At 40.8% G+C, this 27,882-nt stretch overlaps 1 long non-coding RNA gene across 1 annotated transcript in view; it reads right to left on the bottom strand.

The window, feature by feature from the left end:
* Positions 1–1,329: 1,329 nt before the first annotated feature.
* LOC126176740 (uncharacterized) overlaps positions 1,330–27,882 on the bottom strand; it is a 93,284-nt gene continuing 66,731 nt past the window's right edge. Inside the window, exon 3 of the long non-coding RNA XR_007535651.1 lies at positions 1,330–1,687. This is a non-coding gene — a long non-coding RNA (uncharacterized LOC126176740). The remainder of the gene's footprint in view (positions 1,688–27,882) is intronic.

The raw sequence follows: 27,882 nt of genomic DNA, 5'->3' as shown, positions 1-27,882 counted from the left end.
AAGGGTCTGTACTTGAAGCTGTACAAGAAATGACTGGGCCTCTTCATAAATTAAAAAAAAACCGTTAGCTATTCTACCTGATCGAGCGCTCACGAATAAGTATCTGCTTAAAGTTGTTAAAGAAAAACTCCACATTCCAGGATTCCGTGATATCTTTATGCGAGATAAATTACCCAAAACTATGTGGCGAACTAATGAATGCATCCAGAATGAGATTTTCACTCTGCAGCGGAGTGTGCGCTGATATGAAACTTCTTGGCAGATTAAAACTGTGTGCCCGACCGAGACTCGAACTCGGGGCCTTTGCCTTTCGCGGGCAAATGCTCTACCATCTGAGCTACCGAAGCACGACTCACGCCCGGTACCCACAGCTTTACTTCTGCCAGTACCTCGTCTCCTACCTTCCAAACTTTACAGAAGCTCTCCTGCGAAACTTGCAGGACTAGCACTCCTGAAAGAAAGGATACTGCGGAGACATGGCTTAGCGACAGCCTGGGGGATGTTTCCAGAATGAGATTTTCACTCTGCAGCGGAGTGTGCGCTGATATGAAACTTCCTGGCATATTAAAACTGTGTGCCCGACCGAGACTCGAACTCGGGACCTTTGCCTTTCGCGGGCAAGTGCTCTACCATCTGAGCTACCGAAGCACGACTCACGCCCGGTACCCACAGCATAATTGTGAATTTAGATGTTGCAGGAGGTCCAGGAACCCATTGGGTCTCATATGTCAAGAAAAGTGCAAATACAGTTTATTATTTTGATTCATTTGGAGAGTTTCAGCCACCTGAAGAATTGCAACGATACTTCACCAGCAAAGGACGAGTCTTCTATAATTTTCAGCGATATCAGGGATTTAACACATACTTGTTTGGACATCTTTGCATCATATTCCTCCTCACATCCTTGATGAAACAGCATGTAAAAATACACCAAAGATAATTAATTGTATGCTCATCTCCTGGACAGTTCATTCCGGCCATCCTGATTTAGGTTTTCCGTTATTTCCCTAAATCGCTCCAGGCAAATGCCGGGATGGTTCCTTTCTTTACTGCTACATTTAAATTCAACAGCCCCAGTAGCGTAGGTTTTACAATAATTCTGATGGACTGTGCATGCTTAGAATCTAATTTCAACAGCCCACAATAGCAAAGGTTTTTATAAATAACAATTATGATGGACTGTGAACTATATACACTTAAAAACTATTCTGACTTGGATGGCTAGTTGCAGGTCAAAAACTTAAAAGCTATTCTGTTTACAAGGTGCACATGGTCCAAGATTACTTACACTATGATAAAAGGGTCATACTACTACTCTGCGGACTCTCTCTCATTTTCACTCAATGAGAGTTCCCCACCCCTTCTCTCGCTACAAGTGAGTAATGTGAGTACAGGCGAGTTTCAATCCTGTCATCACAAATGACCCTTTTATCATCATCGATCAAATACTGGCCAAACCATACACAATGGTTGCGGTGCAGCCCTGCGAACGCCACTGCACAGGCACCGCAAATAGTCTTCGATAAAGAGGGCTCTTGAAGTCATGTGATGCACACCCTTAGCCCGCCCGCCTCTGGGTGGCACCTTCCAATGCGTAATACGCATACATTTTTGAGTGTAGATGTACAAAGTCCACAATCGGCAATCCATTCGCCTCGTCCTTCATCAGACCGATAATCTTCTTGTTCTGTGGAATAATACCATAAGGATTATCGGTCACGTATGAGAATGTGTCGAATTCATTACGGTGGCACCTCATTACTTCATATGGATCGCAGTTCTTCACCCAATGAAGCTATATGTAACCTTATAAAGTAATTTAGGATACGCGAAACGAGTTTTCGCAAACTCATTATGAAAACGGCACATGTGGCGTTTGGATTGGTCTAGTATGCACATCCCCACATAAATTGGTTTTGTAAACTCTACTGATAGAAGGATGTATACATGGAAGAACCCTGGAGATACTAAAAGGTATCAGATAGATTATATAATGGTAAGACAGAGATTTAGGAACCAGGTTTTAAATTGTAAGACATTTCCAGGGGCAGATGTGGACTCTGACCACAATCTATTGGTTATGAACTGTAGATTAAAACTGAAGAAACTGCAAAAAAGGTGGGAATTTAAGGAGATGGGACCTGGAAAACTGAAAGAACCAGAGGTTGTACAGAGTTTCAGGGAGAGCATAAGGGAACAATTGACAGGAATGGGGGAAAGAAATACAGTAGAAGAAGAATGGGTAGCTTTGAGGGATGAAGTAGTGAAGGCAGCAGAGGATCAAGTAGGTAAAAAGACGAGAACTAGTAGAAATCCTTGGGTAACAGAAGAAATATTGAATTTAATTGATGAAAGGAGAAAATATAAAAATGCAGTAAATGAAGCAGGCAAAAAGGAATACAAACGTCTCAAAAATGAGATCGACAGGAAGTGCAAAATGGCTAAGCAGGGATGGCTAGAGGACAAATGTAAGGATGTAGAGGGTTATCTCACTAGGGGTAAGATAGATACTGCCTACAGGAAAATTAAAGAGACCTTTGGAGATAAGAGAACCACTTGTATGAACATCAAGAGCTCAGATGGAAACCCAGTTCTAAGCAAAGAAGGGAAAGCAGAAAGGTGGAAGGAGTATATAGAGGGTCTATAGGAAATGGAAGAGGATGTAGATGAAGATGAAATGGGAGATACGATACTGCGTGAAGAGTTTGACAGAGCACTGAAAGACCTGAGTCGAAACAAGGCCCCCGGAGTAGACAACATTCCATTGGAATTACTGACGGCCTTGGGAGAGCCAGTCCTGACCAAACTCTACCATCTGGTGAGCAAGATGTATGAAACAGGCGAAATACCCTCAGACTTCAAGAAGAATATAATAATTTCAATCCCAAAGAAAGCAGGTGTTGACAGATGTGAAAATTACCGAACAATCAGTTTAATAAGCCACAGCTGCAAAATACTAACACGAATTCTTTACAGACGAATGGAAAAACTAGTAGAAGCCGACCTCGGGGAAGATCAGTTTGGATTCCGTAGAAATACTGGAACACGTGAGGCAATACTGACCTTACGACTTATCTTAGAAGAAAGATTAAGGAAAGGCAAACCTACTTTTCTAGCATTTGTAGACTTGGAGAAAGCTTTTGACAATGTTGACTGGAATACTCTCTTTCAAATTCTAAAGGTGGCAGGGGTAAAATACAGAGAGCGAAAGGCTATTTACAGTTTGTACAGAAAGCAGATGGCAGTTATAAGAGTCGACGGACATGAAAGGGAAGCAGTGGTTGGGAAGGGAGTAAGACAGGGTTGTAGTCTCTCCCCAATATTATTCAATCTGTATATTGAGCAAGCAATAAAGGAAACAAAAGAAAAATTCGGAGTAGGTATTAAAATCCATGGAGAAGAAATAAAAACTTTGAGGTTCGCCGATGACATTATAATTCTGTCAGAGACAGCAAAGGACTTGGAAGAGCAGTTGAACGGAATGGATGGTGTCTTGAAGGGAGGATATAAGATGAACATCAACAAAAGCAAAACGAGGAGAATGGAATGTAGTCGAATTAAGTTGGGTGATGCTGAGGGAATTAGATTAGGAAATGAGACACTTAAAGTAGTAAAGGAGTTTTGCTATTTGGGGAGCAAAATAACTGATGATGGTCGAAGTAGAGAGGATATAAAATGTAGACTGGCAATGGCAAGGAAAGCGTTTCTGAAGAAGAGAAATTTGTTAACATCGAGTGTAGATTTAAATGTCAGGAAGTCATTTCTGAAAGTATTTGTATGGAATGTAGCCATGTATGGAAGTGAAACATGGACGGTAAATAGTTTGGACAAGAAGAGAATAGAAGCTTTCGAAATGTGGTGCTACAGAAGAATGCTGAAGATTAGATGGGTAGATCACATAACTAATGAGGAAGTATTGAATAGGATTGGGGAGAAGAGAAGTTTGTGGCACAACTTGACCAGAAGAAGGGATCGGTTGGTAGGACATGTTCTGAGGCATCAAGGGATCACCAATTTAGTATTGGAGGGCAGTGTGGAGGGTAAAAATCGTAGGGGGAGACCAAGAGATGAATACACTAAGCAGATTCAGAAGGATGTAGGTTGCCGTGGGTACTGGGAGATGAAGAAGCTTGCACAAGATAGAGTAGCATGGAGAGATGCATCAAACCAGTCTCAAGACTGAAGACCACAACAACACAACAAACTCTACTGCAGTTTTCGACATCTCCACAGCAACAAGATTCTTCTTGAGTAAGGTGACCCACTTAAAATTTGGTCTGGCAATGCACTTTCTTACGCCATAACGCCCATCCCATTCGGTTCTAATCAAAATTTCACGTTGTTCCTTAAAATTCTATATTGTTTTACCGAAAATTGAATTATTCATTAATTTATAAAAATCTTTCTCAAAGTCACACGTCGCGGAAGTTCTCTGTCTCGTATTCTAATCAATATACTCCGTCAACCAGGGGGACTGCTTGAAAGTGGTAGCCTGGGTGATTCTAACCAGCTCCATACCCAAGCTGAGATACTGCTGGAGATTACGATAATGAATGATGTATCTCCGCTTATTCCGCAGCATTGTCATCAGTTTTGGAATGGAGGCTCCTTACAGAACTAGTTGTTCTGGACGCTGCGGCAAACTGGCCACATACCCTACATCAGAATCAAGTGCCACCCCCCCCCCCTCCATTTTCCCACCTAATCCCTTGCATTCGTCTTCGGTCACCCATCGAAACTCACCAATTGGCAGTGATTGCTGCATGGCGTGCCTGTATAAGTTATTCACATCCAGGTACATTATGTAACTTGAATCAAGGGATGCACTAAACCTGTCACCCATCCACAGGTTATTTACCTTCAAGTGCCTATGGACACATTGGCAAAGTCCCACACAGATCCCTCACTCAAAAAAAAGAAGTATGTCAGCTTTGATCAATAATTCAATGCTGCATTTTGGTTTCTTGAGCATTGTGTCCCAAGACAACCCAGGTCCTGTGTAATAAAAGGCGGGATCCAGAGAATTTGTGGCCATGCATAGAATCCAGAATTTCTCGAAAACGTGTGCAAGCAAGCGAATTTCTGTGTCCATGTAAAGCTGTAAGTACTTTCCCAAAGTGGAAATATTGGATTCCTGCGAGACATTCACGGCATGCTCATACTCTGCATCCATTATGGCATGGCAGTTATGTCGGGTAGCCTGGTTTCGTTGAGTTTCGCCATATTATCCACATACTCATACGGGAACACCCCCTTCCTAGTCACAAGTTGAAAATTTTCCTCGTCTGGAAATGCAGCTCAAGTTATATGCATATGTCCCCCAGGCAGAGTTTCAACGAGTTTCTTGAGTGGTGCCTGCATAAAACGTAGCATATCAAGGAAGAGGAGAGTAATTCGTGGCGTCATTCGTTTGGGGTAGCGAAGTCATGTCGTGTCATACTTTGGGTGTAGCGAATAACGCTGGTCTGAGGCTGCGGGCTCATCCCAGAATTAGCCAGTTCATCACCAATTGCTGAGGCATCAGTGGTCGTCTGTTGCTGCTGCCCGCTCCACAATGGCCAAGGGTGGGGCAGAAGGGGGGTGGGGACCGAGCAATGGCTGACTTCGTGATGCACAGGTCCAGGTGGGTTGAACATTGGCTGATAGCTTTACAGTGGTTGGCACGATGCACAACTCCACTCGTCGCACTGAACCTCTAATGACAGTGTGCTGTGTCCCAACTCCTGCCACATGCACTATGGCCATCTGAGGCTTCACCTCTGTGAAAAAATAATAAACATTGCGTTATAGAGCATGTTTAAATAATTGTAAATAGATTGATATGGAAGTATGAATGATAATAATAATAATAAGAATATGAAAGCTATAACAATAGTCACCTTCTTTGTTCACAGACCATGGCTCAGTTACAGCAGCCAGTCCTTCGTTGTTGTGTATTCTAAACAGGGTTTCATATTCTAAATAACACTCATACGAAAGTAGTAACTTATGTGGAACCTCGTTCAGGCGAGGGCGCTTCCCCTCACCGCTGCTGTTCACTGAAGATCTTTTCATGATACTTGTGAATAAGACAATGAAACGCAGACAGACAGACTAGCTGACTGTATTGGAATGATGGAGAACACAAGGATGCTGGGGTTTAAATAGGATGCTGAGCCTCCTTCCACATCACCAAGATGCTAACCAATGGGTGTTGTGTTTCTTGGGATGGGGTGGGGTGAGCCCACTAGCATCCCTGGCGACTGAACTAACCAGATGCGTCCAAAACCTCTAAGAGACCTGAGTCTCTGATAGTTTATGAGTTTACAGCGATAGAATTCATACTATGAGTAACGATACTATTTCGAATACACGCTGGATGATGTTGAATTTGGCCTCTGCATCTGGAGTCATTATGTGTATTCAATTAATTAACCACACTGTATTACCAGCTCAGTGCATTCAGCAGATATTTCCGTCACAAGTTTCAGCTATGGAGAATGCAATTAGACCTCCAATTATCTGAACACTTTAGAAACATTCTCAGAAATAGCTGGATTCGCAGCTCCATAAAGGAAGCAAGTATTTTTTACACCTTTACTGGATGCGAGAACGTTTTCAACACTTATCGTGCAAACTTCATGATTTTCCACAGTGAATTTTATATATGAGAAATTCTATGTTACTGGTATTAACATTAGGTTTGACTGTTTTACGTAGTGTTTCTTACATTTAGCTTAGCTTCGTAAATGGTGAAGCAAATTATTTACAAAGTATTCATGTGATAAAATGGAGAATTTTTACTGTTTAGGAAAGCTGTACAGTGGAAAAGATCAAATTTCAAGTAGCGCTATCGGTGGAATCGATGGCTTATATGACCACTGAAAGTTTAGTGAATTATTCTAACATGATGTTGGAAAATTTTTACGTCGAATTTTTCGAAATGTATAGTTATAACTAAATATGCACACGTTCATAATAAAGTGTTATATGTATCGAACTCTTCAGAGCTGGAGTTAAAAATATAATGGGTTTAATAGATGTCTTTCAATGTCTTGTTAAGTCTGGAAATGTTTCTCTGTGGGAAGACCCATATGTGAAGACCTTTGAAGGAACTCTTTGTTCATTGCTGTTAAGAACACCTGTGTATGTCCCCTAGCAGCACATCACCTTTGTTTACGTTGTTCCTGTTTTGGGAAAGATAAACATCTCAATCCTTTTAAGGAGCTAGCGACGCCTTTGTTGTCGCTGTTGCCTGTTATGAAAGCATTCTCAGACTCCCATAGGCACAGCGGTGGTCGGACGCCTGGGTATTTTCCTCATGGTTCTGGCGGGGCTAGGAGTGAGCGAATCTTTTGTCCTTACAGGTATCAGCGTGGAATGTTCGTGTCATGGCGCCAGTGCGGCTGGGAGCGAGAAACATGTGCTCCACAAACGTCAAAACAAACGCTGTGCAGCGCGACCCAGCTGCCACTGCATGCCCGACTGAACTGCTCGATCACATGACCTATCATGGCGCCCTCTAATGGCGAACTCGCGACCTAGCTCAGTTCTTTGATCTGCTAGATCGGAGGCAGTTGTCTCTTGTGGGGAGGAAGCTGAGACAAATGTTTCCATGTGATGTGTAATGCACATTTAATGCAAAGCATTTATTTGCAGGACCGAATTCGTCCTCTTCATATATTCAAGCATTAATACTTACTTCCATTCTTCATGTAGGAGGCTTTGGGTGCAGTCCTCGGGTGAATGAGTTCATGTAATACAGCTATTAAAACTCTGGCAGTAACAGCTATTCAATAGAACAGATGCTCCTTCCACACTGACAGCTCAACAAGCACAGATATCTCAGCCTCTTTTGGTGGTAACACCACACTAAGCCGCTACTGCTGTAGGTAGATAATAAATTTAACCAAACTTAAACAAAATTGAACAAATTTAATGAAATTTATACAAATTTACACAAATTATATTAGAATTGAATGACGTCATGAGCAGTCTCTATTGGGGCCAACAACATACTAACTCCCCTCAGCTGTAGAAGTAAGATCTTAGAGCAAAATTCCCTCCAAAATTCAAATTTCCCCTTTTCCTATTTTCCAAGAGGATGATGCACCACCATGCAAAAAGTCGGAAACGGGGGCGGGGGACTTCCAGGTGACCCATAGAAGCACATAATTCAACTTCAGTAATGGTCCTGGCATCATCAGCTGACGTCACGAGCACGATCTTGGATTACATCATGAGCTGTTGCCAAGCCTACAGGCCACCATCTTGGATGATGTCATCGCCGCCATCTTGAATACTTCTGGCAACAATGGAGAGTGGGGTGATGCTCTCTTTGTTCCACTACTCTTGGTGCGTACAAGTTGTTCAGAAGTGGTATTCCTTTTAAAACTAGTGTGTCTGTATTGCAAGCACCAATAATAAAATGAAAACATGACATTGTCAGGGATTGTTTTGTTTGTTGTTTTTTGCCACTGTGCAGAAGAACAAATAGACATAAACTGATATTAACTTTATTGCCCATGTGGAAGTGACATGCAACTATCGTAAGAAAATAGAAGCTGTTATTGGCTTGTCTCTCCTAATCTGTTCTTACTGGCGCGGTCTTCAAATGAATTGATGACAATAGACAACAACTGACACCATGGTGTAATAAAAATACAAAGCCTCTTTAACATCTTGGACACAGCTTGTCGAACAAATGAACACACCAACTCATATTAAAATACACTGGAATTAATTGTGACAAATCCACAATGCCCCCAATTTGTGACGCAATCTGGGACAAATATTGAAACCAAAGAATAATGAAACTGAAAAGTTTTACTGAGTGAGTTTTCATTATTTGGCTTCTGTAAAGGTTTTGAAAAAATTAAATTAATAAATATGAGTTTAGCCTAATTTAACAGGACCTGAAACCAGAACCTTTGATGTCCAGTCGGATCGTTCGACCTGACACCAAAGTTTTTGTTTAAAAGCTGGACTGTCCAGTCTAAAACTGAACAATTGGCAACCCTGCTGTTATATAAGAACACCTCTGCTGTAAACTAAATTGAAACGATGTTTAAAACAGTGAGTAAAGAGTGCTTTGGAGTCAATTTTGTGGACCTTAGATTGCAGCCCACTTCATTCTCCTGCTGGAACAGAAGCGCTATCATAGGTTTGGGGCACCAGATCGTTCCTCTTATCATAATTCTGAAACATGCCACTCAGCATAGTGAATAAAGTGCAGCAGTTCTAGCTTCAGTAACATCATAAAAAAACCAAGAAAATGTTCTTGAACGTTGCACTACAGTCCACCAGCCCCACAACAGACCACGTAACTCGTCCAAGACGTCTGTTGCTTCATCACAAAGCAGGCATAAAATGAGGTTCTATACAAACTTGAGTATATACTTTCATAAATGGACGTATTTATACATTCAGTCGGTTCATCCTGTATAGTTTTTGAAAATCCTAGAAATAGCCCATTTTCTTCCGGCATGCTTTCAAATCTTCTTTACTGCTTGGCACAAGTTTAAAAATGGCTCTGAAATTTACAGGATTCAGAGGATCTTCTGTCTCATCATGAACTCTGAAAGCTAGCTCCTGCTTACACAAAAGACTTGTGACATCGATCAGAATTGTCTATGTTAGCTTTCACTTCATTGTACCAGTGTTGGATGTCCTTTCTTCAAAATTTCAAATCATTCAGTTTCACATCTCCTAGAACAAGTGACCTCCTACAAGGAAGTAATGTGTCCTCACTCAAAAGCGTTGTATCAATACTTGTACAAGGTTGGGCTTCACCCATATTCATTACACATGGGACAACTAATGTAAGGGAAACTATGAGATGTGGCACCCACAGCAACTGGCCACCAGTGACAGGAGGCGCATGGAAGCATAGCTAAGGTAGCCTGTACCCCCTCTCCTGTTTCCAGCAGTGACGTAACGCTTACCATGGCAATTGAGCGTTTACAGATGGCCTGGTTTGTGTCTGACCACCTTGCCACATAATTCGCATATCCTTCTGCTTTAGGTTAGGGCTATGCTTTCGCACATTGATTTGCTGTCGATCTAATGTCTTTCAAGCTCGCTAAGCATATGGCTTGTGTACTGTACAGGTAATTACTGCTACTACTACAACAACACTACTACCACTACTACATAAAAGTGATAAGGCCCAGTATCCCTTGCCTCTCCTGATCACCTTCCACTGCATCTGTTGATCTTATGGTGAACCAGTTTTATCTATAACTGAAGTCCAACGCTGTATATATTAACATTTAAGAAAAACTGTCTCACCAATACCTCAGACATTCATTTCTGTAAGGGCCAAAAGAACAAAGCATAAATCTCTTCTCTGTACTGTCAGACATTATTTAGGGTTGACAAAATATTTTAATGTCTACATCATGTATTTTGTGGTAATACTATGTAACTAGAGATGTATAAGCTGTTTTATCTGAACCTCAAGCCCACAGTTGTGCTTAATGAAAATGATGATAATGGACATCACGAAGTTTGGAAATAGCTAATAATAATGTGTGGTGAATTTAATAGCTGTGCTTCATGTTGTGACTATGGTTCCATATTAATTATAAACTTCACAACTGTAAAAAGACACTATTGTCAGTATCCCATTTACAGACATTTTGTGAACTGATATTAATAATAAAGATGATCTTAACTATTAATTAATATTCCATAACGTATCATGGGTTTATTACCCCATTCGTGATTGATGGGCCATATATGTACTAACTTTTGTTGACTGGTGCGTACATATGGCCGCTGCAACACCAGTGATTTGTGTCATACGACAGTTTCCATCATTTCTCACATTCCAGAGATGTCTGAAGCAAGTAATTCGTCTTATTATTAACGTAGCTAATAATTATTTTTAGTGCAAATACACTATCGAATGTACTTCTCAGCGACTGTAAAATTTTAAATTTGGAATAAAATTAGTGGAACACATGCGCTCCAACAGACCTTATTTGTAAAATTATTTATATGTTTGAAATATAATGTCATGCTGTTTTATTCCTTTTATTTAATTTGCACTTGAATAACACAGTTAAAGCTTGCTATTAATTAATTATTTTGCAGATACTATAAGACAATGAGATCCTCTATTATCTTTTCTCACTGCCAGATGATGGTGAGGATTCGGAAGCTGAAGCTGATTATCATCAAGAGGACAATACTTCCGTTCCAGAGTCAGTTAGAAGTAGTATGGCACATGAGATGTTAGAAAATCCAACAGCAAGAGGTAGTTCAGACGTTTCACAGATAACAAATGACATTGACAGTAGAACTGCAAATGTCTTTCCTGATAGTTTCGCTGATGAGAAATCTGATGAAAAGGTTGAACATAATGTACCTGTTATAAACACTGAAGTGGTAGGAGATCAAGATGTAAGATATTCTGACAGTGACTGGGGTGATGAGACTACATGTTTTCAAAACACTGTGATTCTATGTAAGGAGCCAAAATCGAAAGTAGATTTCAGTGTATCAAACAGTGAATGTGTTTATTTTGAGAAATTTTTTCCAAAAACATCATGGATCACATATGTTTGCAAACATATTTATATGCTGCTCAAAAGAAAACTGTCAAATGGAAAAGAAATAACTGTTCCTGAACTGAAGGCATTCATTGGCATGCTCATAAAAATGGGTATCCATCAACTACCAATAGCTGACAGTCACTGGAGTTCAGATCCAATGTTGAAAGTGAGTTCAGTTTCAAACGTCATGACACTGTCAATATAAAAGAAAATCGCACAAAACCTGCCCTGCAATGACAATAGTGTTATTCTTCCTCCAAAATCAGCTCCAAACTATGACAGACGTTATAAAATTAGACCCATTATTGCAGCACTGAACAAAAAATGTCTGGCAGTGTATGAGCTTTCTTCTGCATTAGCAGAACACGAATTGATGGAGGCATTCAGCGGACTCACATGTCTCAAACAGTATATGCCCATGAAGCCAACAAAAAGGGGCTACAAAATTTGATGTCTTGCAGACTCTAAAAGCGGTTTTATTTCAGATTTTGAAGTCTACACTAGTAAATCCAGCACCCCAATGCAAGGACTTCAAGAATTACCAGAGATGTGAGTGAGTAATTCTGGAACTGTGTCAACCATTTTTTTTACACCTGCAGAATCATTGTTTTCGATAATTTCTTTACAAGGACTGAGGAACCATGGCCTCTATAGATGTGGAACTCTAAGAGGAAACAGGAGAGGGTTAACAGGAATATTGGCAAACGAATGCAGTGATATCAAATGTGGAGAGTTTCAGTTTGCTGTAAAGTGTGGTGTATGCTAAGAAATAGCAGGACAACAAAACAGTTTGCCATCTTTTTATATACAATAATCCAAAACATGTCAAATTTATTGAAAGGAAACTGAAAGATGGCTCTAAGGTAACTGTATCATGTTCTGAAGTCATTACAACAACACAATGGGCAGAGTTGATCGATTTGCTCAGCTACATGAAAGAGATATGATAAGCAGACGATCTATAAAGTGATGGCATCGACTATTTTATTTTTTTGTTGATCTGGCTATTATCAACTATTGTGTACTGTATAAAACACGATGGCAGAAGACAGATCAGTTAACGTTTCGCCTCAGACTAGCAAGACAACTGATTAATGGGTATTCATCCAGGAAAAAGAGGAGTTCAGTGCTTACTTTCTTTCCAGCAAAGAGAGGAGTTTCTAGTGTGCCACGTGGTGTGTGGCTCGTGAACGTAGGCAAACATGTACCAAAAGACAGTGACACAAGGAAGCGATGCAGATTCTGCAGCACAAACTCTAAAGAGAAGAGAACAAAAGTTGTTTGCACTGCTTGTGGCGTAACTCTTTGTGCCATACCATGTTTTTCTAAGTTCCATGGTATGAAAGGTTCTGTAAATTTTGATTATCTTTCATGAAAACTGAAATGTAACGAATATTTTCTTACACTTGCATTGAACAAATAAAGGATTACATGCATGTATAATTTGTAGATATTTTATTCCCTGCAAAAGTCTGTTGATGTCTAAAAAGGAAAATTACAAAATTACTCAGTCAACAGATAAGGTATCCCTCGTTATTTCGTGGGACACATTTGTACCACTCCTTACTGTGAAAAAAATGGAGAACTAAAAAATATTTTGGCGTTGAAAGTGTAATAATGGGATTGAAAAGTAACCATTATCACCTTAATATTTTGAAAAATCTGTAAAAAATGCATTTTATCCATGAAAGAGCTATTTTCTGTTGAAAGGTGCACCTGTGGTCTAGGGGTAGCCTCTTTGAACAGTTGTCAAAACGTTCTGTGTCCTGGGTTTGGAACCCGCCACTCCTTGAATTTTTTGTCTATAGCATTGGTGGCCGAAGACTTTCGTCATAATAAGTCACCTCCAATCAGCAACCGACTTTGTGAAAGAGGGATGAGGAGCAGACAGGGCTTCAGGGTACTCTTTTGTTCTAGGGTTGGAAAATTGCTCCTAAACGTAGACGAATCAGCAATGATCAAAGGCATGAAGACGTAGGAGGCAGTGGCAACCACTGCATTAAAGACACGTAAAGTGTATCCACAGGATATGTGGCCTGTAATTGAAAAAGTGTCATGATGATCTCTTCATTGGCAAAAGATTCTGGAATAATCCCCCATTCATATCTCTGGGAGGGGACTGCCAACGGGGAGGTGACCATGAGAAAAACATTGAATAATTAACGAAAGGATAACGTTCTACAAGTTGGGACGTGGAACGTCAGAAGCTTGAATGTGGTAGGGAAGCTTAAGAATCTGAAAAGGCATATGCAAAGGCTTAATCTAGATACTCATATAATGGGGGTAAGAGAAGTGAAGTGGAAAGAAGACAATGATTTTTGGTCAGATGAGTATAGGATAATTTCAACAGCAGCAGGAAATGGTATAATGGGAGTCGGATTCGTTATGAATAGAAAGGTAGGGCAGAGAGTATGTTACTGTAAACTGTTCAGTGATAGGGTTGTTCTTGTCAGAATCGACAGCAAACCAACACAGACAACGATTGTTCAGGTATACCTGCCGATGTGGCAAGTTGTAGATGAACAGATAGAGAAAGTATATGAGGCTACTGAAAGGGTAATACAGTACATAAGAGGAAATGAAAATCAGGTCGTTATGGGGGACTGGAATGCAGTTGCAGGGAAGGAGTAGAAGAAAAGGTTACAGGACAATATGGGCTTGGGACAAGGAATGAGAGAGGAGAAAGACTAACTGTTTTCCCTAATAAATTTCAGCTAGTAATAGCGAATACTTTCTTCAAGAATCACAAGAGGAGGAAGTATTCTTGGAAAAGTTCGGGGTATATGGGAAGAATCCAGTTAGATTACATCGTGAGTCAGGCAGTAGTAGCCGACCGAGACAGCAACAGGGAAGTAACCTCTTTTGTGACATTTACGAGTTCCTAACCAGGACCGAATTTTATTATACCATCTGTGTGCTTTAATAGTTTAGTTTCTTGAGTTTATGCTTGTAAATTTAATATCTAATAGCGACAGTTCTCGAGTTTTCGTTTGCTCCGGAAAGTAAACCGATTTTGTGACATATTACAAGCTCCTAATCAGCGGCGAATTATTTAGTTTCACCTAAGTGCTTCGGTAGTTAGGTTTGTCAATATCTGCGTATTATTAGACACAGTTCCTGCGTTTTCGTCAGGGTCTACAGTAGAGCTGCTCAGCATGTGTCGATAGTCCGTTTATCTGAATAGTTTAGTTTTCCACGGTCATTGGTATGGACAGGGACTGCGATTGTTGTGTGTGGATGCGAGCCGAGTTGGTGACACTTCGCTCTCAGCTTCAGGCTGTGATGGCTTCGGTTACATGGCTTGAGGTATGAGAAGTAGCAGAAATGAGAACAGCGAGAAACTTAACATCAGGATTGATGGTCACGAAGTAGATGAAATTAAGGAATACTGCTACCTAGGCAGCAAAATAACCAATGGCGGTTGGAGCAAGAAGGATATCAAAAGCAGACTATCACTGATGAAAAGGGCACTCCTGGGCAAGAGAAGTCTACTAGTATCAAACACAGGCCTTAATTTGAGGAAGAAATTTCTGAGATAGTACATCTGGAGTAAAAAATAGCATGGTAGTGAAACATGGATTGTGGAAAAAATCGGAACAGCAGGGAATCAAAGATTTTGAGATGTGGTGTTACAGGCCAATGTTGAAAATTAGGTGGACTGATAAGGTAAGGAATGAGGAGGTTCTGCACAGAAGTGGGGAGGAAAGGAATATGTGGAAAACACTGACAGGGAGAAGGGACAGGATGATAGGACATCGGTTAAGACAGCAGGCAATTACTTTCATGGTATTAGAGGGATCTGCAGAGGGTTAAAACTGTACAGGAAGACAGAGATAGGAATACATCCAGCAAGTAACTGAGGACTTAGATTGCAAGTGCTACCCTGAGATGAAGAGGGCTGTCATAGCAGAGGAATTCTTGGTGGGCAGCAACAAATCAGTCTGAAGTATGATGACCCCCCCCCCCAAAAAAAAGGGAAGTTTAGGATGTTGGGTCTTGATGAAAAAACAGTTCAGACCTATGTGACTGGTCGTTTGTCTGTAATTTGATTTTAACAAACATCTATTTTTCTCAGAAGTTTGTTGCTATGCTTTGGGCTCTTGTTCTCAGAGTGTCAATTGCTCTGTAGCAGGGTAAGGATGGGCCAGTGTGTTGACCTCACTATGGGTTTTGATGTTAGTGCTCTGTGCTTGATGGCGCAGCAGGTATATAGGACCAGGTGTTCGGATATCACGGACTTATACTGGCAGTGGGAGTATAACAATAATCTGATACAATAGCCAATGGCATCAGCCCCTCAGAGGTGTGTGGTGGCCCTGTGTGGCAGTGTTTCCTTAGCTCAGTAAGCAGCTACAGGAGGTGTTCATGGCATACTGTCGCCAGGTCCAAGACGTGGCTGCACTGAAGGAGCCAAGTCAGCACTCTGGTGTGTGTGTGTGGAGAGCTGTATCAGGCCCATACAGGTGGTAGCCAAGCCACAGCAGTGAACTGGTCACGCCATTTAGAGTAAATCCCTGACCCACCAGCAGCCTGGCGTGGTCCCTGTGCAGGAGGCCTCTGAGTGCAGATCGTGAGCCAAGGACCCTAGGTAGGTGTCCTGTAGTTGGTTTGTCAGCCAACTGTTGGCCCCCATCTGGAAGACACCAGTTCAACTCTGAGCTTAGCCCACAGTCCTCCAGCTAGCAGAGACTGTGTGATCCACGTCAGGTCGATGACCGGCGTGAGTTACTTCTAAATTGTCGTTCAGATGGTACAATACCATTAAGGAACTATGTAATTTTGTCACCAACTAATATTCATACACGTATCGACGGAAAATGCTAAATTATGAACTCTGGTGGCCAATGGATGATTGAGTGATGTTGCAGCGCAGTTTCACTGTGCCGCTGGCAAGAGTAGTAAACGGGGGATATGTTGATACCAGGACATGAATTCTTTGCGAATTTGTTGCGAATGTGTTCTCAGCTGGACAGTAAACGTGCCTCGCAGACAGGCACTTGAACATATGCAGATGTCGGCATTTGAGAGAGGACGTGTAGTTGCGCTCAAAGATGTATGTTAGAGTAATCAGCAAATCGCTTGGCGTTTGAATAAGAGCAATGCCACTATTCGAGGGATATTGACAAGAATGGGTGGACCACATCCAAACACAGCATCAAGAAGTTAGGACCTAGAGGGATGACTGAATGTAAAGACCGAGCAATCGTCAAAGAGGCACTCAGAGCCCTGAGTTCATCATTATCATCGATCCGATGGGAAACCATTGCTTCAGTGACCACAATGACCATTAATAGGCGGCTCACAGAAAGTGGGCTGAGCTTAAGGCGCCCCTTGCGTCGACTATCAATGATGTCTACACTCCAACAAGGCTGTTTGAAACGCTGTTGGGCACATTTGGTCTGGAATCTCACTGAGGAGGTATGATGTCTCCAGTGATAAGTCGCACTTTGAACTGAGTCCCGATGACCACTGAAGTCGTTTCTGTAGACGCCCCAGACAATGGAAGAGTGGTGGCGTGGGGTGCCACTTCTTTTCATCGCAGGACACCTTTGGTTGTCATCTGCTGTATTCTAACATCAACACAGTACATCGACCATATTCTATGATTCTATGACCCCTTTGTTGCAAGCCATCCTGGGCTTACATTTCAACTCAAGATAATGTCTGCCCACACACAACGACAGTTTCTACCTAAACCCTATCGTGGCCAGTAAGGTCATCGGATCTTTCCCCAACTGAGAACGTGTTGGCCATTTGGGCAAGGCCCTCAAACCAGCACGGATCTTTGACAATCTAACACAACATTTGGACAGAATTTGTTCATAATATCCCTCAGAAGGAGATCAAACAACTCTGTCAATCAATGCTATACCAAATAACTGCTTGGAAAGCGCGTGTGACTAGCTTGCTCAGTTTTTGAAACACTCCCTCTTGAATAAACCATCCAGTTTTTTTCTGAAATTGTAATTATTTGTTTGTCTGTAAATGTACGTCACATGTACTGATTTCCGCCCCATTCGGATAATTCCTGCGTAGTGCGTCATTTTTTTCTGTTAGAATGTATTATCAAGTTGTAATCCCAAGAATTTAACACTCTCAATTTCTTCAGTCTCTTGTTCTGTTTTAGACAAATGCTGGATGTAAAACTTGTACAAGTTCTGAACTGCAAATAGTGTATCTTTTCAGGGTTTAGTGATAGAAAATTGCCTGAAAGTCATTTGTTCATATCTACGTAAATTTCATTAAAAGCTGTTTCTAAAGCTATACCTGATTTGCTATTTACTGCAATGTTTGTATCAGCTGCAAATAAACGAAATGAGCAACTGGTAATGTTAATAACAGAAGGTCATTAGTATACACAAGAAAATGTAGATACCCATAGATTAAACCTTGTTAGGCACCACATGTTACCAATTGGACGCTGTAATGGAATGGGGCAAGTATGTAGGGTGACAGCCACTTTAATGTCAGGTGCTGTAAAAACGTTGAAATTGACATGCAGATGGAGGCCAGTAGAAAGTGGTTCACCAGGCTTCGCGTGAATGAAGAGTCACAGTAGCCCTTTGTAAAAAAATTTGGAAAGGAGGCGACTCAGGAAGATACCATCAACAGGATGACGCCAGTAAAAGCCAGTGTCTTTGCACTGTGGCAGATTCAGTGGTTGCCATGGTCCATATTGCATTTTCACCTAAACATCTGGTATCCGCCAGAAAACGAAGTCAACGAATCACAGTACCGCATTTGCGCTGTCTAAGCTCTATTTACCTAAAATATTTTTAAAAAATTTTCATGGCATATGGACAAAGGGGATCTGTCTCCCACCAAGTCATTGGGGGGGGATTTTTATTTTTTCAAAGCTGCAGATGATAGGAAAATACTTTTGGAAGTTAAAATATGGTGGAGGGAGGTACCAGCTCCCGAATGACTGACACAAAAACTGTGTGATTCAGTGTGGAGACGATCCACTGGAAAACGGCACTTCTACCTGTGCTGTTACGAGTGGATGACGCATCAAACTTCATCATTCACTTTCGTGATGCCTTGAGTATAGTGATGCACAACATTGGTGAGCTTCTTGTATCAGTTACTTTGTTCTTTTGGCGTTGGGTTTCCTCTGCAGGATCATTTTATGGCATACTCATTTTATTGGAAATAAATAGAGTAGGATTTAATTTGTGCTTCCTGAAAACAAATCAATGCTGTCTTGTAAACTGTGTGTGATTATCGTAATAGGATCCATTATTATCTTGTCTCAGCGTTGTTTCTTCATGGCTCAGTGTCGATCTTGGCCTTTATTAATTCATGCTGATGTTGTTTCGCCTGTTTTATGCAGAGTATTGGTTGTATCCATTGGGCGAGATTGCACAGAGGGGAAATTATACGTTGGGAACAGGTGTACTGGAGCGTTAAAAAGCAGATATTGGTCTACAGAATTTTCCAGGTAATGAAGACTCCATATACGAACAGAACTATATAAGAGCATATCGCACCCATTAATGCTGCTCACAACTCATGCCTTCACATTTGGTAATCTTGTCAGGATGTTCATACGTGATGGGAAAACAGCCACAGTCAGATATGACACACAGCACCCTGAGTTAAGTACATAATGCCACTTCGTCACGAGTAAGGAAATGGAAAGTGAGTTATAATTGAGGAAGGGATACAGGTTGATTGAAGAGACCAAGGTCTTTAAAACTAATTGCCATTCCAGCCAGACTTTGATTGGTTCTGTAGCAGGTTGTTGCCTTGTGTGTGTGTCTGTCTGATTTACGAGCTTATGCCTTTTGGAGGAGAAATCATGTGAGATGCATTATTATTTTGGATGAGCGATTTTTGTTTGTGTATTGTATAAAGAATAATTTCTAAGTATTGATAATGCCTTTTTGTGGTGTCTTGGTGTTGAAATGGTGATGTCTTGGATACGATAAATAAATAAATAAATAAGTATTGATGTGTTTGCATCTTTTGGAGAGAAAGTCATACGAGATGTGTGATTATTTCTAGATGGGTTTTAGATGTGCAATTTTTATGTATGTAATGGGGATAATTTGTGAATATTTATGTGTGTCTTTGTGCAGAGGAAATCGTGTAAAGCTAATCAGAAACAGAGGATAAGTTAGCGTTTAGCTGCGGTTTTTGGAAATCTCTTGGTTAATTTACAGTATAAAACTCCATTTTTGTAGAATCCCATATGGGTGATTCCATGGAAAATCTCAATGAGGAACAGCAGAGTATTCATTGCTGGGAAGTAACTTGCACCGTAAAAGATTGCACAAGGAAGAGAATAGTAATAGTACTATGGAGAATGTTACATTACGTGATACTGGCATTCCAAGATTTATTTGTGAAAATTGGTACAATGGTTGAACTTAAAGAAAAAAGACTTGTCAAGCCATTAGCTAAGCAGGACACCACTGAGAGCAAAGGGAGACGGATAGAGAGACCAATCTGTGATTCGACGATTGCTGGATATAGGAACAAAATTGCAGAACCAGTTGGTTCATTTCTAGTTAACAGGGTGAGACGCTACAGGTCACGTAACAGTGGTTCAACGTGAACAAGCTGGTTAACTTACCGAACTGAATGAAAAATGGACTCATTTGCAACTGTCACCAACGGAAGGACAGAGAAAGTAGAAGAAAACTCAACAGAGCAGCGAAGTGAGATCTCTTTAGCTAATTAAGAGTTGCAAGCAGCCCTTAAGGGGCTCGCAACAAAAGTGACTAAAATTCATGATACTGAAGAAGCAGTAGGAAGTGAAGTGATTGCAAATGAAAGTAATTTGAGGAGAAGGATAACGGAAAAGTTTCACAAAGAGCGCTCCTGTCTGATAGTATATTAGATTATGGTATTGAAGTGCCGTCTTCCAAAATAATTAGCGCCTTAATGAATCTTGAGTGTCAGGACGCAAATGGTTCCGATTATGTTCTTATCCCTGTGCACACGAATTCCTTACTATCTATTGGGAAAAATGCACCCAGATAAAAATGGATCAAATGGCTCTGAGCGCTATGGGACTTAACTTCTGAGGTCATCAGTCCCCTAGACTTAGAACTATTTAAACCTAACTAACCTAAGGACATCACACACATCCATACCCGAGGCAACATTCGAACCTGCGACCGTAGCGGTCGCGCGGTTTCAGACTGTGGCTCCTAGAACCCCGGCCGGCTGCACCCAGATATTTTCATCAGACGGTACGATGGACTGCTGCAAAATGAATAGAGTAAAAGGAGAAAAATCAGATATGTAATCAGCGCATTATAAAAAGGCACGCTCTCTTGGAGTATGAAGGTCGCAGATTTGTTTCATTTACCGAAAGAATTCGAATTTTAAAAACTTTTGGACTACTTTCACACAGAACGGCATCTGGCTTGACATACTACAGGGACGGCCATTCACTACGGTCAGACAATCAAGATTTTAAATGACTTCTTTCTTAAAGAATGGGAAACGAATCAGAATCTCAATCAACTGTTTGATGAAAATCCAGCAACGCTAAATAAACCTCAGGCTGGGGACGGAAGTGAGGGAACGGCTTATAGTTGTCCTCATAGCTGATATAAAAGCAGTGGTAAGTGCATTAGAGCAACTGAACTTACTCATTGTGGTTCACTGCATCTCATGAAACTCACAGGATGACTGGAGAGATGGTCAGGCACAACACCTGCAAACTGCGAACAGGGACAGGAAATGGAGGCAGAATAGCCACTCAAGGCACCAGCACAGCAAGAGTAAATAGAATGGACGGTGAAATGAACAAGCAGTACTGGATCTTCACAGAGAGGATGAATGCGAGACAGAAAGAGGACAGGAAAGAGCATGTCTAATCTGTAACAATACACATATTAACTGATACATAAATTTTTAAAGATTAGTTTTCATTTCTCGTGTTGGCTACATGTTTCAGTAGCGTGAGCATCTTCTCAAAGCAGACGCCTCTGTGGATTTTGATGAGTGACTGAAAACTGGAATTACGTCTGGCATTCGGCTGAAATCGGAGGCGGTCAGGTGACGTCCCTCACTCGTGTGGCAAGATCCTTTGCTTGACCAACAAATTTACAAAAGCATTGCTAAGGAACCGATCACAGATAAATATTTCTGACAAGCAAGACTAGAAATATGACTGCTGCTCGTTTCATTCACAGCAATTTAAGCTTGCTCTTAGGTTCGTACCTAATTACAGCGTCGAAAATAGCGACGTAATCCGTACCAACAGCAAAATGTTAGTGACAAGGGAGACCACGAACAAGATTGTCTCTCGTTTTGCCTGCAGAAATTTAAGCTGCACTCTTAGGTTCCTGCCTAACCACAAAATCGGAAATCGCGCCATATCTGAAAATAAACAGCCAAATAATTGCTGCTCGTTTTAGTTGCAACAATTTTAGCTGTACTTATGGAATCCTGCCTAAACACACCCCCGGATACAGCGACATATTCGGAAAAAGGGTCAAATATTTGTGACTAAAAGAAATATTAATGTCATTGCTAGTTGTTGCGCTCGCAGAAATTTCATCTTATGTTTTTTAATCAGAGTGAAGTCACAAAATGGAAGGAACTCATTACCGATAGAGCACGGCTCTTACGTACACCGAGGCGCCAAAGAAACTGGTACAGGCACTCGTATTCAAATACAGATATATGTAAACAGGCAGAATACGGCGCTGCGGCCGGCAACGCCTATATAAGACAACACTTTTCTGACGCAGTTGTTAGATCGGTTACTGCTGCTACAATGACTGGTTGTAAAGATTTAAGTGAGTTTGAACGTGGTCGGCGCACGAGCGATAGGATACTGCTTCTCCAAGGCAGCGACAAAGTGGGGCTTTTTTCGTACAACCATTTCACGAATGTACCGTGAATATCAGGGTCCCGCTAAAACACCAAATTTCCGACATCACGCCGGCTGGAAAAAGATCCTGCAAGAACAGGACCAGTGACAAATGAAGAGAATCGTTCAACGTGACAGAAGTCCAACCCTTCCGCGAATTGCAGCATATTTCAGTGTTGGGCCTTCAACACGTGTCAGTGTGCGAACCATTCAACGAAACATCATCGATATGGTCTTTCGGAGCCGAAGACCCACTCGTGTACCCTTGATGACAGCACGACACAAAAAGCTTTACGCCTCGCCTGGGCCCGTCAACACCGGCAATGGACTGGAAACATATTGTCTGGTTGAGTCTCTTTTCACATTGTATCGGGCAGATGGACATTTACGGGTTTGGAGACAATCTCATGAATCCATGGACCTTGCATGTCAGCAGGCGATTGTTCAAGCAGGTGGAGGCTCTGTAATAGTATGGGGCGTGTGCTGTTGGAGTGATATGGAACCCTTGTCTGATCACCTGCATCCGTTCGTGTCCGCCTCGCATTCCCACGGACTTGGGCAATTCCAGCAGGACAATGCAATACCCCACACGTCCAGAGTTGCTACAGAGTAGCTCCAGACACACTCTTCTGAGTTTTTAACACTTCCGCTAGCCACCAGAGTCCCCAGACATAAACATTATTGAGCATATCTGGGATGCCTACAACGTGCTGTTCAGAAGAGATCTCTATCCCCTCATACTCTTACGGATATAAGGACAGTCCTGTAGTATTCATGGTCTTAGTTCCCTCCATTACTACTTCAGACATTATTCGAGTTCATACCACGTCGTGTTTCGGCACTTCTGCGTGCTCGCGGGGACCCTACACGATATTAGGCAGTGTACCACTTTCTTTGGCTCTTCAGTGTATAAATGACATCAAATATTGCAGAACATACTTCTGTTACGGAATAAGGAAGTCCCAGAATGTTACAAATGCAAAGATGAAGAAAAGAAGAGTGTACTTAAGTTCCAATCACCTCCCTTACACTCCACAACAGGACGTTTATATCCAGACAACCGCATGAAGCGCACCAAACATTTCGCTTTAAATCTGTCCATAACGAATTTTCTAGGACTTTTCACAGATAAAGTGACGATTTATTATAATTTATGGCAACTAGAGTGACAAATTTTACTTACGCCTTTTCTTAAAATGACATACTGCATCTTATAATACGGAAACAACCGAAATATGATGTATCCAATGTGGCAGTTCAAAAGGAGAGAGGCCCCTTGTGCCGGAGGTTTGAGTCCTCCCTCGGGCATGGGTGTGTGTGTTGTTGTTGCTAGCATTAGTTAGTTTAAGCAGTGTGTAAGTTTAGGGACCGATGACCTCAGCAGTTTGGTTCCTTAGGAATTCACACACATTTGAACATTTGAAAAGGAGAGAGCTGGGGACATCATGGGACCGCTTTCGGATTTCAGCTGAGTCCCAGATGTACTTCCGATTTTTAGTGACACGTTTAGTTTTGTAATATGCTTACATCATGTAGCGGCAATAGGAAGATGTAACAGAAGACGGCAGACCGCAACTGGACGTTACTGTATGGGGCTATCATCTAGCGACAAAAATTATAAATACTTAGCTACTTAATTTCTTATGTTTCAAACAATATTTGTTCATAATTAAAATGCTTAATACTTAAATTACATTCTATCTAAAATAAACAAGAAATAGGAATTGTAAAATATATGTGTAAATAACCAGAGAGTAATGGATACAGGAAAAAGAATAATTACCTCAGATAGGAGAATTACCTATGGACGAAGAACGAATTACTATGCTGCGTTTTTCAGGCGTCTTTCTTTATGAGTCTTGGTATGAATTCGTTTTTGTATTGTTGTTTGGTGCGCTCGATCGTTAGCAAATATGGAATCAGCCCCCAATTGTAACTGTATTTAAAATGCTACCACTGAGTCTTCAAGTATACCACATTTGCACGCAATCGATATGGAATGTATTGACAATATTTTTACAGGTAATTAATGGCCATCTCATTTGATAATGAAATGAACATCGCAGCTTGTTTGTGGCTGTTGGATTCTTAGTTACACAAAGGAAACAGCAGCTTACATGGAACGCAAATTGTTGAATGGAGTCAAATATTTAATTTACAGTATTGCAACTTTAAAAATTATGTAGCATTTACAAGAGAGGCACGGAATTGCTCACTGTCATCACTACAGAACTTAAGTATTTTCATTAGAAGTGTTGTGCAGTCAGTGGACTCGTTCACAGGAAACTATTATGCAAAGGCAAATTTTCGTTTTGTGAAGCCAAGCTTTCTTAAGTGTGTAATTTTTATTCAACTAAATGTCTGTTTGATAAATGTGATTTGTCCTACAAATTTCATTACATAAATAGTGAGTGTATCCTGTTCCTATGTCCTATGTGTTTAAAACATTCCATGCTAAAGGGTTACAAAGGTAGAAGGTGGTAAAAGCTAGAATTAATATATCCAGTAGTCAACAAATACAGTTAATTCATATAAGTAATACACCAGATTGTGGTAGGAAATGTACAACATACTCTGAAAGACACAACAAAGCTGGCCCCAAAAGGTGAAGTACCATTATTTATCAGCAGATGCTCCAAGGTAAAAAGTCTAGTGAAAACTGTACTTTTATTGTGTGTGGCGAAACTAAAGTTTTATTACGCACAGTGACATTTCAGAATCATTTTCTGTTAAATGTTGTGTTTTACATTAACTGTTGAAAAGAAAATTACTGCAAACTTTCGTATGTAAAATTAAATGTTTCTCACATTATTACTTTAAATGACCATCCACCACAGTGTGCGTTGTGGCTTCTGTGCAATGCAACATAGCTGTATATTTAATTATTGGATGTTGATGTATGTATGATCTTTATTACTGAGTGTATTACATGATAATGTTGTGAGTGAGTGCAGATCCAGATAGACTAAAATAATTCAGTGAACATGTCCCATTTGTCATGTTTGTTCTCAACTATCAGTCATCTCAGAATTAGAAAGCAATTATCAGTACAATTAGCAAATGCTTCTCTCTTCATATTAAGAATTCAATAAATTACTTCATGTGTGGTAGCTCGCTTGCACCATATTGTCTCTAAGTGCACAGTGTAACAGTAACTATCAAGCAGCTGCTGCATGCAATTATTATCATTTCAGTCTCATGTCTCATGCTCAAACTGAGGTTATTCCTTATTAGGAAAGGATGATTAAGTGAAACGAAACGGTAATATCCCAAACCGACGCCCCAGTGCAAGTGTGGATTCACACCTAGGCACCTAGGGAAACAATTATATTACTCTGACGATACCTAATTGGAGAGGCATGGATTAAAGTGTCCTTTCATATGAGATTGATATGATGTGGTGACGAGGTGAGAGAAGCACAATTGGAGGAAAATATCCTTGAACAAAAGGCAACTAGCAACTGGTCTCTGGAGTAGAAATTCATAAAAAAAGGTTCTGACTCAAGTAGTCAGATCCACATATTATTGAATTTCAATGAAGGAAGCATGTGTTTGAGCAATTGGATGGTCCAGAAACAAATGCAGTTATACTTATTAAAGAGACAGTGTAAGTTAGGCTTTGAATCCAGCATGGTAGCTGTACTCTTACAAGACTGGGCAGTGCATAGTAAAGATCATGATCCCAAGGTGTTATTTCAGCACACCACATCGTATCAGCAAAGAAAAGAATGCCCAGAATGCAGTGCTAACTCCATCACCTGAGGAGTCGTGTGAGGTTAATCTGTATGAAGCAATGTCAACTAAGAGTGCTGAGATAGAAGAAATTGCTGAAGTCGACTGGCACAAACTTACAAATTTTCTACACGAGAATGGAACTGTGTTTTCAACTCACCCTGGGGAAATAAAGAGATTTACCCATGAGTTACATGTGAAACATTACACAAAATCATGCCAGGGATATGTGAAGAGGTAAGAAGAGAACTTAATAGAATGTTGAGATAGAGTGATAGAGCTAACAGTCAGCTGTCATTATAGCCCTTTAATGGATGGGTATGAAGGACCGATAAATATGTGTGGCTCTGGATGCTGGGAAATTAAATAAAATTCTAGCAGAAGAGAGACATCAGTTCAAACTAACGGATGAGTTACAGCAAAGTTTTGACAGGGTCCAAACTATGATGAGCCTGGACTTTGCGGCCAGGTGCTCACAGATTAGGCTAGTACCACATTGTCAGTATTTAATGTCTTTCTGTATGGTGGAGGGATATACCAGTTTACCTGACTCCCATTTGATCATAGTGTATCATCAGCTTATGTGAGAACTCTAGGTCAATTGCTGGGACATGACTTATCAAAACACAATAAGACATTACTGAAAGTATTGCAATCCTTCTCCAACAATGGAGTGACTGTAAATCTAAGGAAGTCTATGTCTGGACAGGGTGAGTTAAAGATTTAGTACATGTAGTCAACCACACTGGAAAGATGCCTACCCTTGGTAAACTCAAGAGTATTTCGGAACTGCCTGAGGTGAAGACCACTCAAGAAGTGAAGGCTTTTATGTGAGTGGCTGATTCCAACAGGAATTTTATGAGGAATTAAGCTCTCAGAGCCCCTCACCTGTTAGCCATCACAAATCACAGTCCTTTGTGGGGGTGGGGTGAGTAGAAGAATTCGAAAGTATGGCTGGAACTGTGTAATGTCTCGACACTGTATCATCCCGACTTTATACAAAAGTTTTATCATGAGATGGATAGCTCAATTTTTGCTGTGGAGTCAGATTTGGTTCATATGGTGGCGTATGAATATGAAGAAACATAAAGGAACATGGCTTTTGCCAGTAGAGTGCTTTAAAAGTCAGAGAAGATGGGTAAGCACTGCATTAATGTGAGATCCATCCAAAGAAAATGTAGTAACCGATGCTCTGTCTCCTTTACCAGCAACCTACAAAAGGTACGATTTGAAAATTTCCAATGTTAACTGTATGAAGAGACACCAATGGAAAAGAGGAAAGACCCCCACACACAGCAGACAGTTTCTGTACAGGATGGCATGGAGCAGATAAAAGCTCACAACACTAGCTTGTAAGGAATGGTGTACTACTTAAGCTGTTCCATGAGTGACAAAGGCCTCTAGAAAGTGATGTAAACCTGTAATTTTGTAAAGAACACTTTGCAAAGAACAGAGATAATGTAAAACAGAATTGACGGATTTTAATTGTGTCTGCATTTTCGTGCCCAGGTTGGAAACATTGTTTATATGAGAAAGTAAAACTAGCCAAAGGTTTGCTGCTGTCATAGTAGTAGGTGTGTTATAGAAATTAGCATATGCATAAGCAGATTGAAGTATCAATGTGCAAAAACAGTTCTATTGCTTGTGTCATAAGAGGCACGACAGTTACACATTAAAAGATACGTGTAAGAGAGTGGTAATCAGTGGATGTAGGTATATGAAAATGAAAGAAAGTTTCTTTTTTTTTACAACACATATATCACACTCTTACTAAGTAGT

Source organism: Schistocerca cancellata, chromosome 3, assembly GCF_023864275.1.
Source record: "Schistocerca cancellata isolate TAMUIC-IGC-003103 chromosome 3, iqSchCanc2.1, whole genome shotgun sequence".
NCBI classification, from domain to species: Eukaryota; Metazoa; Arthropoda; class Insecta; order Orthoptera; family Acrididae; genus Schistocerca; species Schistocerca cancellata.
The sequence above is the reverse complement of the archived record's forward strand: the minus strand, read 5'-3'. Positions and strand labels throughout refer to the sequence as shown.